This window comes from Nicotiana tomentosiformis, chromosome 11 (assembly GCF_000390325.3).
Source record: "Nicotiana tomentosiformis chromosome 11, ASM39032v3, whole genome shotgun sequence".
NCBI lineage: Eukaryota > Viridiplantae > Streptophyta > Magnoliopsida > Solanales > Solanaceae > Nicotiana > Nicotiana tomentosiformis.
The window spans coordinates 70,306,449-70,323,830 of NC_090822.1; positions in this window are offsets into that span (position 1 = coordinate 70,306,449).

The window sequence follows — 17,382 nt, forward strand, 5'->3', positions numbered from 1 at the left end:
AGGGGAATGAGGATTTTATTATGATGTGACCAAACCCATAGGGCTGCCTACGTATCCCCTCTTAAAACAGGAATCAGGTCAAGCGTAGTTCAGGTTACATCAAATAGAAAGTGCAAACATAGCCTTAAACATAGTGTCTCTTGACTGCGTCCGAATTGATAGATTTTGGCCAAATCTCTCCATCCATCTCTGCACGTATAAGGGCTTCTCTTGTTAGTACTTGATGAACCATATAAGGGCCTTTCTAGTTGGGTGAGAACTTCCCTTTTGCTTCATCCTGATGCGGAAGATTCGTTTCAGCACCAATTGCCCCGGTGTGAATTGCCTTGACCTAACCTTTTTATTGAAATCTCTTGACATTCTGTTCTGGTAGAGTTGATCGTGACACACTGCGTTCATTTTTTTTACCATCAATGAGAGCTAGTTGTTCATACCGGTTTTGTACCCATTTTGCGTCATTGAGCTCGGCCTCTTGTATGATCCTTAAGGAAGGAATTTCCACTTCGGCAGGGATAACAGCCTCGGTACCATAGGCCAGTAAGTAAGGGTTGCCCCAGTAGATGTACGAATTGTGGTGCGGTATCCGAGCAAAGAAAATGGTAGCTTTTTGTGCCATTGCTTGTAGTTATCCACCATTTTCCTCAATATCTTCTTGATGTTCTTATTGGCGGCTTCTACGGCTCCATTCATTTGCGGCATGTATGTTGTAGAATTTTGATGCTTGATCTTGAATGTTTCACATATGACTTTCATCATATCACTGTTGAGATTGGCGGCATTGTTAGTAATGATTGACTCAGGTACTCCAAATCGACAAACAATGCGGTCCCGGACAAAATCTGCTACGACCTTCTTGGTTATCGCCTTATAGGACGCGACTTCAACCCATTTTGTGAAGTAATCTATAGCCACTAAAATGAACTTGTGTCCGTTTGAAGCAGCAGGCTCAATTGGTCCGATGATGTCCATGCCCCAAGTAGAGAAAGGCCAGGGTGAACTTGTTGCACTGAGTTCGTTGGGCGGTACTCGTATCATATCAGCGTGTATCTGGCATTGGAGACACTTTTGAACATATTTGATACAGTATGTTTCCATAGTCATCCATAAATACCATGCTCTTAATATCTTCTTGGCCAAAACGAAACTGTTCATGTGAGGTTCGCAAAGTCCGACATGTATTTCTTCGAGCAATCTAGATGCTTCCTTGGCATCGACACATCGCACCAATCCCAAATCAGGAGTCCTTCTATTTAGAATTCCTCCACTTTGAAAGAAATGGTTAGCCAATCTTCAAAGCGTGCGCTTCTGAGTGTGTGTAGCATTCCTTGAATATTCTCCATTTCCCAAGTATCCTTTGATGTCGTGGAACCATGGATTTCCGTCAAACTCCTCTTCAACATGAGCACAATAAGTTGGCTGCTTATGAATTCTTATTGGGATAGTATCAATGAAATTCGTGTATGGATGTTGTATCATGGAAGACAAGGTGGCTAACGCATCTGCAAACTCATTCTGAATCCTTGGAACATGTTTGAATTCTATCTTTGTGAACCTCCTGATCAACTCTTGTACACAGTGCAAGTATGGTCATATTTTGCTATTCTTAGTAGCCCATTCTCCTAGAACCTGGTGCACCAATAGATCAGAATCTCCGATTACCAATAACTCTTGAATTTTCATGTCGACGGCCAACCTGAGTCCCAAAATGCAGGTTTCGTATTCTGCCATATTGTTGGTGCACGTGAACCTGAGTTTTGCGGATACTGGGTAATGTTGATCGGTTTCTGATACTAAGACAGCTCCGATGCCCACTCCCTTGAAGTTTGCTCCTCCATCAAAGAACATCCTCCAACCGTCGTATGCTTTGATAATGTCTTCTCCTACAAATGACACCTCTTCATCGGGAAAATACATCTTCAATGGTTCGTATTCTCCGTCTACTGTATTTTCTGCCAAGTGATCAGCTAATGCTTGCCCTTTGACTATCTTCTGAGTTACATAGATGATGTAAAACTCACTTAGCAATATCTGCCACTTTGCTAACTTACCCGTAGGCATGGGTTTCTGAAAGATGTATTTTAGTGGATCCATCCTTGATATGAGATATGTAGTGTATGCACAAAAATAATGTCTCAATTTATGGTCTATCCATGTCAAAGCACAGCAAGTGCGTTCCAACAAAGAGTACCGGGCTTTGTAAGGCATGAACTTCTTGCTCAGATAATATATCGCCTGCTCTTTCCTCCCAGTTTCATCATGTTGCCCCAGAACGCAGCCAAAGGCTCCATCCAACATGAACAGATAAAGCAGCAGAGGTCTTCCTGGTTCGGGCGGGAACAACACAGGCGGTTTAGATAAATACTCCTTGATTTTGTTGAAGGCTTTCTGGAATTCTTCGGTCCAACTTGTTGCTGCATCTTTCCTCAGCATTTTGAAGATTGTCTCACATATCACTGTTGATTGTGCTATAAAACGGCTGATATAATTTAGGTGTCCTAGAAAACTCATCACATCTTTCTTATTCTTTGGCGGTGGCAAGTCCTGGATAGCTTTGATTTTTGACGGGTCTAACTCAATACCTCGGCGGCTGACGATGAAACCTAATAAATTTCCAGCAGGGACTCCGAAGGCACATTTTGCAGGGTTTAACTTCAAATTGTATTTTCGAAGCCGATCGAAAAATTTCTTCATGTCTGCTATGTGATCCGAACTCCTTTTAGATTTGATGATAACATCATCCACGTACACTTCTATTTCCCTGCATATCATTTCGTGGACGATAGTCGTCATGGCTCTTATGTAGGTGGACCCAACATTCTTCAAACCAAATGGCATCATTTTGCAACAATATACCTCATATGCTGTGATAAAGGCGGTCCTTTTAGCACCCTCTTCGTCCATCTAGATCTGATGATATCCTGTGAAGCAATCCAAAAAGGATTAGAGTTCATGCTTGGCGTAGTTGTCGATTAGTATGTGTATGTTAGGAAATGTGATATGATCCTTAGGACTTGCTCTGTTCAGATCTCAGTAATCGACACATACTCTAACTTTCCCATCTTTCTTTGGAACCGACACAATGTTGGCTAACCAGGTCGGGTATTCGACCACTCGGAGAACCTTGGCTTTAATTTGTTTGGTGACCTCCTCTTTTATCTTTAAACTCATATCTGGCTTGAATTTCCTAAGCTTCTGTTTTACCGGTGGACACATAGGATTGGTGGGTAGATTGTGAGCTACTATGGATGTGCTTAACCCAGTCATATCATCGTAGGACCATGAAAAAATGTCCTCATATTCCTTTAGGAACCTGGCATACTCTTCTTTCTCTGATGGTGATAGATGAATAAGCGGCCCTTTCGCGACTCAAACAGCCGATACACTTTCCGGCTCAAACGGGCAGGGGATTTCTGTTTGCTTGCAATGCCGGCTGTTCGCCTTTAGTTAGAAATAGAAGCAGAGGGCGCCGTTTGCCCCACACTTCAGAAAAAGTAAAAAAGTATGGATGAAGTAAAAAAAGTACATAAGGAGTGAGAAAGAAAAAGTTAGTTACGGAAACCGAAGGTTAGGCCGACTACTTTAGTAGAGCAACACCTAAAAACGTTGATTCCTACCCCTTACCCTTTCTTTTAATGTTGCCAATTCCCAAAATACTAATGCACCCTCGTGTATACAGTTGTCCAACAACTTTCTTCCTCCGACTTCTTTAGCCACTTCTGCATCTGTAGTATTTGAGAAAGCTTGCTTCGTGGTGGAGCATTTAGCAATGTCAGTAGCCTAGTGAGGGATGGCTGTCTGAGGACAGGTTAAGGCAGGGCCTGCTGGGCTTGCTTCTCATGAGATTGGGTGAGGGAATCAGAAATAGTCTAAAAAATCGGGCGGGCGGGCTTTTGGGCACACGAAAAAATGAAAGTGGGTGGAGGGTGCTTCTCAGCTAGAGTTGAGGGTGGGGTCGCTATAGTGGCTAGGTTAATGACCTCAGTTTTCTCCAAATTAGACTTTGGTTTGTTTTCCAAATTCTCTACTTCTTTGACAATTTCCTCAGGTATTACATCATCTTCCAGATATTCTGAATCGCTGTCCTAATATTGCGTTGTCTCATTACATGTCATAGTCGTATGTTCATCAAGATATTTAATAATTATGTTGAAAATAATGTAGAAAGATAATAATAAATATGAAAAGTAGTAATGCATTAATAAAACTTTGAAATGTCAACAAGTACGGCTCGATGGCTCGAGTAATTATTTCAAAACAAAATACTGAAAATGTCTTAAATGCTCGAAACAATTTGAAATCAAGTCATGCTAATTTTCCAGGCTACCTAGGAACTCGGTGAGCCCGGGATGGTGCAGCGGTCCAGTTCTTGAGAACAACTCCTTCTTTCATTCTCTGAATGGTAAGGTCTTCCTCCTCCCCCTCAACAATTTCACTGCAGTCCATGTCTTCTTCATCCAAAAATAGCTTCCTTATACCGGCCAAAATCTCATCTTCCTCGGATCCCCACATTATGCCAGCCTGGCGGAATGTCTGGTGCATAGGTGGTATGGGTTGTTCCATCAGATGATAATGGGCCCGCCATGATGGTAACCAATCCTGATGTTCTTGTATGGTATATTCATACCCAAGTCTAAAGGTCGTGCCATGATACTGTGGTTGTATAGGTTTAGTGATCCTCTGAAGTTTTTTACCGAGACCCTTGCCTGGTTCATATCTCGTCCACATCAATATACTTTCTATCATCTTTCTCCACCACCGATCTTTTTAAATTGCATTTACCCGCTCAATGTCGTGATATGTTTCTCCACCCAACTTCCTCCTGTTTTCGATGAATGGAACGGTATGGTTGGTGTAGATAGGGTTGCTTCCATCTCTATGAATGGTCACCTCCTGATGATTCCATTCGAACTTCAGAGCTTGGTGCAGAGTAGAAGCCACTGCCCTAGCTGCATGTATCCATGGTTGTCCCAACAATAGGTAGTAAGTAGCAAATATATCTAGCACTTGGAACTCAATGTCAAACCAAGTCGGACCCATCTATAGATCAAGGTTGATTTACCATATAGTGGCTCTCTGAGATCCGTCAAATGCCTTCACATTCATGCTTCCCATCGGTATCTCCTGCAGGCCCTTACCTAATCTTTTCAGAGTAGTTAGTGGACATATGTTCAGACTCGAACCTCCATCTATCAGGACCCTGTCAATGAACTTGTCCTCGAATTGCATTGTGATGTGCAACGCCTTGTTGTGAGTCAATCCTTCTGGCGGTAATTCATCTTCGTGGACAATGATTTTGTGACTCTCCAGTACCTGCCCGACCATGTTAGTCATCTCTCCACTAGTGATGCCGGCGGGTACATAAGCTTCACTCAATACTTTAATCAAGGTATTCTTGTGTGCGTCTGAATTTTGCAACAATGATAAAATGGATATCTGAGCAGGAGTCTTATTCAAGTGGTCAACAACGGAGTATTCCCTTGCTTGTATCTTCCTCCAAAGGTCATCAGTTCCAGTCTCAACAACAGGCGGTTTAAGTGCATCTTCTTTGCTTGTTAAAAAACAAAAGCTTTGATAGAAATCAAACCAGATAACAACCGCAAATGTTCACTGAAGACTCAAACACAGTAGGTCACCGGAAAAAGTGAATCTCCGCCGCAATCAGAGACGTGAACAGCTTCGACGAAATCGTAAACCAAAAAATTCATCGATGTGCAACAGATATCCAACGCCGATTAGCTCATCCCATGGCTCTGATACCATGTTAACAGGTGAATCTAGAGATAATCGACATTGACAAAGAGATGATCGAACCCTAAGACGTAGTTGTACAGAGAGAGATATTTGGGAGAAAATGTAAAGAGTATTATTTCCAAAAATGTATTGTTCCTCTAATACATTGTAAGAGGTCTCATATGTACACCATACAATTGGGTAGTTCCCTTAATGGGCCAAAAATAAGAATAATATAATTACAGATTGGCTGGCCCATCTTGACTACTTAACACTACTAACTTCAGCTCCAATACCTTTTCCTTATACTTACAAATTCTCAAGATTACATACAACTAGTAGAAAACATTTAGCTCATAGCTTATCTTACTTCAAATGGAAACGTGATTTCTCCACCTTCTTCCACATCAGACAAGTAGAGAAGGAATGAAGCAATCTACAAGAGTCAACATAAAAGATGCAGCATTTGGTCACTATGACAGAGATTTAAAAAACTGCAATACATTATGATCATATAATAAGTTGTTAGGAATTTCTATCCACTTTCATTTATCTGAAGTCCTCCCTTAAGCCTAGGATTTGCCATTTTCATTTCTGTGGATTTAGAGAGGTTTAAAAACTGTCATATTTTCTTGAAGAAACATACACAGAAGAGGAGCATGCGTAGTCTATGGAGTTTTAAGAGGTATTCAACATTCTTCAAACACCCTGGGTGCACTATAAATTTTTGATAAGCCTTCTTATATTATACTCATTTTGAAGATACTATTTGTCGAGGACCCTGTAATATACATATTCAAATAATCTGTTAAGAGGTCTAACACATACTCAAATAATCTTACTACAGGCCCTCTATGAAGGGATTATCATAGGAATTTTTTCCTTCCCAATATTTAAAACTTATTTACCAAAATTATCTTAATCTTGTATGTTACCCGCCCTAAATAAGGATTACTTACAAATTATATATAATCAATTATTAGTGCTTAAATTAGAGGATTTAGTTACATCTTTTTCCTATTTTCTCTCCACTCTTCTTTTAGTAAGACTCCTTCTAGTTGTTTAACTAGTTGTTTAATATCCCTTCCCAGTGTTGCATATCGGCGCTCGCAGTGGGGAACGTTTCGGTCTTTCTTTTAATTTTTTCCACCAAATCATTCAATTCCCATCAATACTCAAGTATTTAGTTCAAACAAATATGAATTAGTGCACATGAGTCGATTTGGAATGCATTCTCTACTTCTCTTTCCTTACTAAATCAATTGAGAAAAGGACAATGTATAGTACATCAACATACAGATTAAAAACAAATTCCATACAAATTTAATACAAATTTGAATATTTATAATAACATACATAGTAAAAACAAATTTCATACAACAAATTATATAGTATACAACTTATTTACAACTTATCTACAACTTTCGTACATCATTTCTACCCAGTTAACTACAACAACAACATCATACAAAATTAAATATAATTTTTATATAAATTTTATACAATATGTCTTTTGTATGTATTTTGTATATGATTTGTATATATTTTGTAAGTGATGTATTCTTCTTCCACTCTGAAATTCCAATCAAATTTCATACAACGATTCATACATTATATAACTATTTTTTAACTTTCATACAACATTCAAATCAAAGTATATATAATTACAACAGAATACAACTTAAATACAATTTACATACAACTTTAATACAATTTCGTAAGTATATTGTATGTCATGTGTTCTTCTTCTTCCTCTTCTTCTTCTTCTTCTTCTTTTTCTTCTTCTTCTTCTTCTTCGTCGTCGAGTTTCAATCTCAAATTCTGCCATAATCAAGTCTAATCTTCACCAAACACCCTCAAAATTGAGATATAAACTCCAAAGACTATTATCAATTATTTGCAACAACACTCAATCCAAACAAATAATAGTTTTTGAAAACCCAAATTCGAATTCAAAGCTTTAAAACTTTTAATTGGCTGTCAATGGTGGAGAATCAAATACCTTCACAATTAATTGACTGGCAATTTCAATTCGAACACCAATTATGCAACATGAAAGGAAATTGATAAGTTAAAACTCTATATTAAAATAATTGAAATTCATTGATTAAAAAAGAATAAAAATCAGAGAAAAACGAAGGAAGAAAAATTGGGGAAAGAATAGAGAAGGAGAGAAAGAGAGAGACAGAGAGAGGGGGGGGAGAGAGACGGAGAGAGAGAGATGGGAAATAACTGATTCCCTATTCAATTCCTAATATAAAGGGATACTCATTAATACTAATTTGTATATAATTGGTAAATTGTATAGTGTACATATACATATATAAGTTATATTCGATATTAAATATTGAATATTAAAATTTAAGATGTTAAATAAAATTTAGGTCACAATTCTATAATAAAATTTGCAAAGCATTGCCTTAGATATTTTTTTAACATCCTTTTGTCTCTAATATCTATTTAATTTTTTTTAAATCTGTTGGGCCCACTTAGCCCATTTAGCCCGCGGGCCGGGACCGTTTAGCCCGGGACCAAACGGTCCCGGGCCGGTCCCTACATAAAGACCGTTTAGCCCGGGACTGTTTGGCCCGTTTAATTTGGGACCGGCCCGGGACCAGGACCGTTTGGACCGGCTCACTTGGCCCGTTTAGGCCCGGGACCGGCCCACTTGCCACCTTTATACCCATCTCTAGGTGTATTGGGTAAGTGTCCCAAATTCCTTTAGGGAATAAGATGTTATCTCCTTATATGGTCTTAGACAATTCTCAGCTCATGAGCAAATTTTTGAGGTTGAGTTAAATCCAAGATTCATTTTCCTTGCACATTTTAAGTGCCAAACTCGAACCCTTAGAACCTAGAGTTATATTAGATGCCTGATTAGCAATTCAAAAGTTTTCAAGAATTCAACTTCCCCTTGCTATTTAAGAGGTCCGTCCTTGAATGCTAGAGGTGACAAATGAGCTGTTTGGGCTGTATTTAGGCTGCTCAAGATGGGCTGCCTCATTAAATGGGTCATTGCCCAACCCTGCCCAAAGTTCACTTGGGTTAACATAGGTTGGGTCAAGATAGGCTAATCAATGGGTTGTAACCCAACCCGCTCAAATTGACTCAAATCTTTACAATATTCTCAACATTTAAAACATGCATATATAAAAATTAACTTATGTTTTAGAATAAATGTCAATTCATGCCAAATGATTTCTTTTCTCAATTTAGATTTAGAATTTTATTTAATAGTTCTTCATTTTATAATACTAACAAAGACTATAATAATAAAAAAGTAGTAAAATTAGACCTTCCTACTATAATGATCCAACCGGTTATTTTTACTTTTAGAACCCTTTTTCCCTAAATAAAACTCCCCGTATGTACTTTTATAAATTTATGACTTGCGGGGATGGTTGGTTCGGGATTTAGAAGTGTTCGGGTTAAAATCGGAACACTTGGTTCCTTAAATTGGCCTTAAAATGCTAAGTTTGATTTCGGTAAACATTTTGAGAAAAAGACCCCGGAATAGGATTTTGATGATTCCAACAGCTCTTTATGGTGATTTTGGACTTAGGAGCGTGTTCAGAATTTTTTTTGGAAGTCCGTAGTTAAATTAGGCTTGAAATGGCTAAAATAGGAATTTAAGTTTGGAAGTTTGACCGGGGAGTTGACTTTTTGATATCGGGGTCGGAATCCAGTTTCAAAAATTTTCATAGCTACGTTATGTCATTTATGACTTGCATGTAAAATTTGAGGTCAATCGGACTTGATTTGATAGGTTCCGGCGTCGTTTGTAGAAATGGAAAGTTTCAAAGTTCATTAGGCTTGAATCTATGTGTGATTCGTATTTTTAGTGTTGTTGGATGTGATTTGAGGACTCAACTAAGTTTGTATGATGTATTAGGACTTGCTGGTATATTTGGTTGAGGTCCCGATTGGCTCGGGTAAGTTTCGGATGCTTAACGGATCATAATTGGACTTGGCTTGATAGCTGAAGTTCTGGTTTCTGCAGGTTCTGGTTTCCTTCTACGCGATCACGTGAGAAGGTATGCGATCGCGTAGGGCTAGTCCGCGATCACGTAAGTTGGGCCAGTCTGTGCATCACGATCGCGTGGCGTTGTTTGCGATCGCGTAAGGTTAATTGAGGGCTGCTGAGTTTTGTGCTTCGCGATCGCGTAGCTTTGATATTTTGTGACTCGCGAACGTGTGAAGAAGGTCGCGTTCGCGTAGAGTAACGGAGCAGGAGTGGAGGTCACGCATTTGCTCTATGTGATCGTGTGAAGAGGGCTGCGATCGCGTAGAGTTGAGAACCCTGTGCTTTACGATCGCGTGGGGATATCCGCGATCGCGTAGAGTTAAATTTGGGCAGGGGAAATTTGTACTTCGCGATCGCGTGTGGATGTTCGCGATCGCGAAGAGTAAAAGCCTGGGCAGAGAGTTTCAGTTCTGAAAATGGGACTTCGTCCCATTTTCTATTTTTAATGATTTGGAGCTCGGATTGAGGCGAGTTTTGGGAGATTTTCAGAGAAAATATCGGGGTAAGTGTTCTTAACTCAATTTTGATTAGATTACCCAAATCCATCACTGTTATTATCAGTTAATTGGTGATTTAAGTTGGAAAATTTTGAAAACCCTCTTGGATAGATTTGAGGATTTGAGGGTAGAATTTTTATTGGAATTTAGTCATTTTGGTATGGTTAGACTCGTGGTTGAACGAGCGTTCATATTTCGTAACTTTCGCCGGATTCCGAGATGTGGGCCCCACGGACAATTTTTGAGTTAATTTCGGATTTTTATTGAAAAATATAGTATTTTCTTATGGAATTGATTTTATAATTTTTGTTGACTCTATCGAATTAATTATGACTAGATACGAGTCGATCGGAGTCGGAAAGTCGAGGAAAAGACATACTACTTGATTAAATTGGAGCAAGTCGAGGTAAGTGACTTGTCTAACCTTGTGTGTGGGGGGAGGGGGGGAGAATTTTCCCTAGGATTGAAATTAAAATGTGTTGAAAGTCGTGTACACGAGGTGACAAGTGTGTACACGGGCTAAATGTGAAAGATTATGTTTTTAAATTGTGTAGACCATTATTGCATATCAATTAAATTATTAAATCTTGTTATATTCTCCATCATTGATTTGATTTATATACTTTAAATTTGCTTGATCTTAATCTGCTAATTGTTTTTACCTGTTATCTGAAACTTGGTTTCTTTTATTCGGTGTATTAATTGAAGGTGAAATTTCTTTAATTTCAAATGTTATTAAAAATGAAGTAATTTACATTTAAAAATTTGATATTTAAAACAAGGTAGTAAATTGTGAATTTTTATAATTGCTGAATATTTTGTGAGATTTTTTTCGTACTAATTGTGATGGATCCGTGAGCTCTTTACTGTGGAAAACTATTATTGTTGAATTATTTTGGCATGAGCCATGAGCTCTTTATTATGGAAAAATATTGTTGTTGATTTATTTTGGCAAATTGAAATATTTGGGCACTTGAGGTGCAAATTGTGATATATTTTGATATTGATACGCATGCGGTGGTATAAGGTTTGTGTTGAAACGCATGCGATGAGATAAGGGTGGCTTGATATGCGTGGCTAGTAGAAAAAACTACTAGAAGTCATACGGTGTGATAAGGATGGCTAAAACGTGGGATGCTATTTTGGGAAAAATATTTTTTTAAACTAAATTGTGAAGACTCCCGCGGTGATATAAGAAAATGAGATATTGTGAATTTATTTATGATTTGGGACTACGAGGCGGTACCTCGGGAGTACCCTTGATGATATTGATTTATGGCCGCAATTGCCTTTGATTATTGTTGTGATTTTCTTAAAGTTGAAAAGAATTCTGTTTTATTTCCACGAGGTATTAATTTTCATCATTTGGTGTAATTAAATGGTGATAAACTACTTGACTCATTTCCATTGTCATATTATTTTATTAAATTGTTAAATAGTTTACCATGCCATTAATTATTTTCCATAAGGGCCTAACCTGACCTCGTCACTACTCTACCGAGGTTAGGCTTGGCACTTACTGGGTACTGTTGTGGTGTACTCATACTATGCTTCTGCATATTTTTTTGTGCAGATCCAGGTACATCCTATCAGACCAGGCACTAGTAAACTAGCTGTACGAGGAGACTTCGAGGTATATCTGCCAGTGTCCGCAGACTCCGGAGTCCCCTTCTATCTTACTATGTTGTCTTCCTTATTTGCTTTAGACTCTGATGTATAGAGACATAGAGAATAAATTCTTAGAAGCTTGTGACTTATTTCTACCGGATTTTGGGAGTTGTAATTGTTTGAATTGTAGTTTATTTATTTCAGATATCTATTATTATTCCGCATTGATAGGCTTACCTAGTCTTAGAGACTAGGTGCCATCATGACCGCCTACAGAGGGAATTTGGGGTCGTGACAAGTTGGTATCAGAGCTCTAGGTTCATAGGTGTTATGAGTCACAAGCAGATTTAGTAGAGTCTTGCGGATTGGTACGGAGACGTCTGTACTTATCTTCGGGAGGCTATGGAACTATTAGGAAAATATTCGCTTCTTTGATTCCTTATCGTGCGCATTTGTTGACTTCGAAATCTTAAACTATTGTCTTTCTATTCTCTCACAGATGGTGAGGACACGCACAACTGGATCCGATAATCAAACACATGTGCCCCCTGTTGGAGCCGCAAGAGTCCGGGGTCGGGGCAGAGGCCGAGGAAGACCACGTGGTGCAGCCAGAGCACCTGCACGAGCTGCTGCAGCAGAGCCACCAGTAGCTCCAGTTGGAGAATAGGAACCTGAGACGCGTGTTACTACTCCTGCACTTCAGGAGACTTTTGCCCAGTTTTTTAGCATGTTTGGCACTCTAGATTAGGCAGGGTTAATTCTACTTGCTCCTGCCACATCTCAGGCCGGGGGAGGAGCACAGACTCCCGCCGCCCATACTCCAGAGCCACGGGCCCAAGTTGACCATGCCCCAGAGGTTATACTAGTGCAGCCAGTTGTCCCAGTTCGGCCTGAGATTAGGACAACAGTTTCAGAGGGGGAACAGCTCAGGCTCGAGAGGTACAAGAAGTACCACCCTCCCACTTTCAGCAGTTTAGCTTCAGAGGATGCTCAGGGTTTTCTAGAGAAATGTCACTGTATCCTTCATACTATGGATATTGTGGATTCCAGTAGGGTTTCTTTCACGACATTCCAGTTTAGAGGAGAAGCCTACCAGTGGTGGCGGGCATATGAGTTGGATAGTCCCGTTGAGGCATCTTCACTCACTTTGGCTCAATTTTCAGATATGTTCTTAAGGGAGTATGTTCCTCAGAGTCTTATAGATGCATGGCGCGCAGAGTTTGAGTAGCTGCGCCAGGGTTCTATGACTGTGTCAGAGTATACGGTCCGATTTAGTGAGTTGGCTAGGCATGCACCAGCCTTAGTTGCTACTGTTCGAGAGCGGGTTCGCAGATTTATTGAGGGTCTCCACCCTAGTATCAGATTCAGTATGGCCCGAGAGCTATATATGGACATCACATACTAACAGGTGGTGTCAATTGCTAGGAGATTGGAAGGTATGCGGACTCGGGAGAGGGAAGAGAGGGAAGCTAAGAGACCCCGAGATTCTGGCACATATAATAATTCTCGTGCCCTAGTTGTAGCTCGTCATGGCAGAGGTTATGTGAGCCGTCCTTTTAATTCAGCACTTCCAGCTTCCAGTGGTATTCCGGCTACTCCCAGACCTCAAGTTCCATATTATGCACCGCCATTATCTACTGTACCTCCTGTATGGGGTGCTTCCAGCGGGCAGTCTAGTCGATCAGGTCCGAGCCAGTCCCAGCATCTACGTCCTCCGAGGGCTTGTTTTGAGTGTGGTGACACTCGTCATATTATGAGAGATTGCCCCAGATTTAGGAGGGGTGCACCTCCACAGATTTCTCAGGCCCCACTTATTCCACGGGGCCCTCAAGCTTCTCAGGCCATGATTACTGCACCAGTTGCCACTCCACCTGCTCAGCCAGCTAGAGGTGGAGGTCGGGCAGGTAGAGGTCGCCCTAGAGGGGGAGGCCAGACTAGATATTATGCCCTTCCTGCTAGGACAGAGGCCGTTGCATCTGATTCTGTTATCACAGGTATTATTCCGATTTGTTATAGAGATGCATATGTCTTATTTGATCCATGATCCATTTATTCTTATGTGTCATCTTATTTTACCCCGTATTTGGGCGTATCACGTGATTCCTTGAGTTCTATTGTTTATGTATCTACACCCGTGGGTGAATCTATTATTGTGGACCGCATATATCGGTCGTGTTTAATTGTTATCAGTGGTTTTGAGACCAGAGCTGATTTATTATTGCTCAGTATGGTGGAATTCGATATTATTTTGGGCATGGACTGGTTGTCACCCTATCACACTATTCTTGATTGTTACGCCAAGATGGTGATATTGGCTATGCCAGGTCTACCGCGGCTAGAGTGGAGAGGTACCTCGGATCATGTTCATAGCAGGGTTGTTTCATTTCTTAAAGCTCAACGAATGGTTGAGAAGGGATGTGATGTGTATCTGGCCTATGTGAGAGATATTAGTATTGTTACTCCTACCGTGGAGTCAGGTCCTGTAGTAAGGGATTTTCCTGATGTATTTCCAGCGGATCTTCCGGGTATGCCACCCGACAGGGATATTGAATTTGGCATTGATTTGTTATCGGGCACTCAGCCCATTTCTATTCCACCATATCGTATGGCCCCAGCAGAGTTGAAAGAATTAAAAGAACAATTACATGAGTTGCTTGATAAGGGCTTCATCCGGCCCAGTGTATCGCCTTGGGGTGCTCCTGTCTTATTTGTAAAGAAGAATGATGGTTTTATGCGGATGTGCATTGATTATCGCCAGCTGAACAAGGTTACAGTGAAGAACAGGTATCCATTGCCGCGTATTGATGACCTATTTGATCAGCTTTACGGTGCCAGAGTGTTTTCTAAGATCGACTTGCATTCAGGCTATCATTAGTTGAAGATTCGGGAGTCAGATAATCTGAAGACTGCTTTTAGGACTCGGTACAGTCATTACGAATTCCTTGTGATATCTTTTTGGCTGACCAACACCCCAACAACATTTATGCACTTAATGAATAGTGTATTTCAGTCCTATCTTGATTCTTTCGTCATTGTATTTATTGATGGCATTCTAGTGTATTCCCGAAGCCGGGAAGATCATGAACAACACCTGAGGACTATGCTTCAGACTTTGAGAGAAAAGAAGTTATATGCAAATCATTCAAAGTGTGAATTCTGTCTGGATTCAGTAGGATTTTTGGGCAATATAGTTTCTTGCGAGGGGATCAAGATAGATCCGAAGAAGATTGAAGCAGTGCAAAGTTGGTCCAGACCGTCCTCAGCTACGAAAATATGGAGTTTCCTTGATTTGGTAGGGTATTATCGCCGATTTGTAGAGGGTTTCTCCTCTATTGCTGCATCTATGAACAAATTGACCCAGAAGGGTGCTCCGTTCAGGTGGACCGAGGAATATGAGGAGAGCTTCCAAAAGCTCAAGACAACTTTGACTACAGCCCCAGTGTTGGTATTACCTACGGGCTCAGGGTCTTATACCGTGTATTGTGATGCGTCGTGTATTGGTCTCGGCGCAGTGTTGATGTAAGGCGGTAGGGTGATTGCCTATGCGTCCATACAGTTAAAGGTACATGAGAAGAATTATCATGTCCACGACCTTGAGTTAGCAGCTATTGTTCATGCCTTAAAGATTTGGCGGCATTATTTATACGGTGGCCAATGTGAGGTCTACACCGATCACCGGAGTCTACAACATCTGTTTAAATAGAAGGATCTTAATTTGCGGCAGCGGAGATGGTTGGAGTTGCTTAAGAATTATGATATCATCATTCTCTATCATCCCGGGAAGGCCAATGTAGTGGCCGATGCCTTGAGTCGTAAGGCGGAGAGTTTGGGCAGCTTAGCATACTTACCAGTAGCAGAAATGCCTTTAGCCTTGGATGTTCAGGCCTTGGCCAACCAGTTTGTTAGATTGGATGTTTCCGAACCTAACCGAGTTTTGGCTTGTGTGATTTCTCAGTCTTCTATTTATGATAGTATCAGGGAGAGTCAGTATGATGACCCCTATCTTCTTGTCCTTAAGGATACAATTCAGCATGGTGATGCCAAAGAAGTCACTATTGGAGATGACGGTATAATACGGATGCAGGGCAGGCTATGTGTACCCAATGTAGATGGTTTGCATGAGTTGATTCTCCAGGAGGCTCACAGTTCATGGTACTCTATTCATCCGGGTGCTGCAAAGATGTATCAGGGCTTGAGACAGAACTATTGGTGGAGGCGGATGAAGAAAGACATAGTAGAGTATGTAACTCGGTGTCTAAATTGTCAACAGGTAAAATATGAGCATCAACGACCGAGTGGATTGCTTCAGAAGTTAAAGATTCTAGAAAAGAAATGGGAGCGAATCACTGGATTTCGTTGTTGGGCTCCCACGGACTCAGAGGAAGTTCGATGCAGTTTGGGTGATTGTGGATAGGTTGACCAAGTCAGCTCATTTTGTTCCTGTGATGACTACCTACTCTTCCGAGCAGTTGGCTCGAATCTATATTCGCGAGATTGTCAGACTTCACGGCGTACCGATATCTATCATCTCTGACCGGGGTACACAGTTTACCTAACGATTTTTTAGGGATGTACAGCGAGAGTTAGGTACTCGTGTAGAGTTGAGTACAAAATTTCACCCTCAGACAGACGGGCAGTCCGAATGTACTATTCTGATATTAGAGGATATGCTTCGTGCATGTGTGATAGATTTTGGGGGTGCTTGGGACCAATTCTTATCACTTGCATAGTTTGCTTACAACAACAGTTACCAGTCGAGCATTCAGATGGCTCCGTATGAGGCCTTGTATGGTAGGCGGTGCTGGTCTCCAGTGGCTTGGTTCGAACCGGGCAAGGCTAGGCTATTGGGTACAGGCTTGGTTCAGGATGCCTTGAAAAAGGTTAAATTGATTCAGGATCGACTTCGTACATCCCAATCTAGACAGAAGAGTTATGCGGATCAGAAGGTTCGTGATGTTGCATTCATGGTTGGTGAGCGGGTCCTGCTCCGGGTTTCACCTATGAAGGGTGTAATGAGATTCGTGAAGAAGGGCAAGTTGAGCCCTAGGTATATTGGGCCTTTTGAGATTCTTGAAAGAGTTGGAGAGGTGGCTTACATACTTGCACTACCACCTAGTCTCTCTGCAGTTCATCCGGTATTCCATGTTTCTATGCTTCGGAAATATCACGGCGATCCATCTCATGTGTTAGACTTCAGTTCAGTTTAGTTGGACAAGGATCTATCTTATGTTGAGGAACCAGTGGCTATTTTGGACAGGCAGGATCGAAAGCTGATGTCAAAGAACATTGCTTCCGTGAAGGTTCAGTGGAGGGGTCATCCGGTCGAGCAGGCAACTTGGGAGACCGAGCATGAGATGCGCAGCTGTTATCCTCATCTTTTCACCACTCCAGGTATAATTCTAAACCCCGTTCGAGGATGAACGTTTGTTTAAGAGGTGGAGAATGTAATGACCCAACCAATCATTTTTACTTTTAGAATCCCGTTCCCCTAAATAAAATTCCCCATATGTGCTTTTATAAATT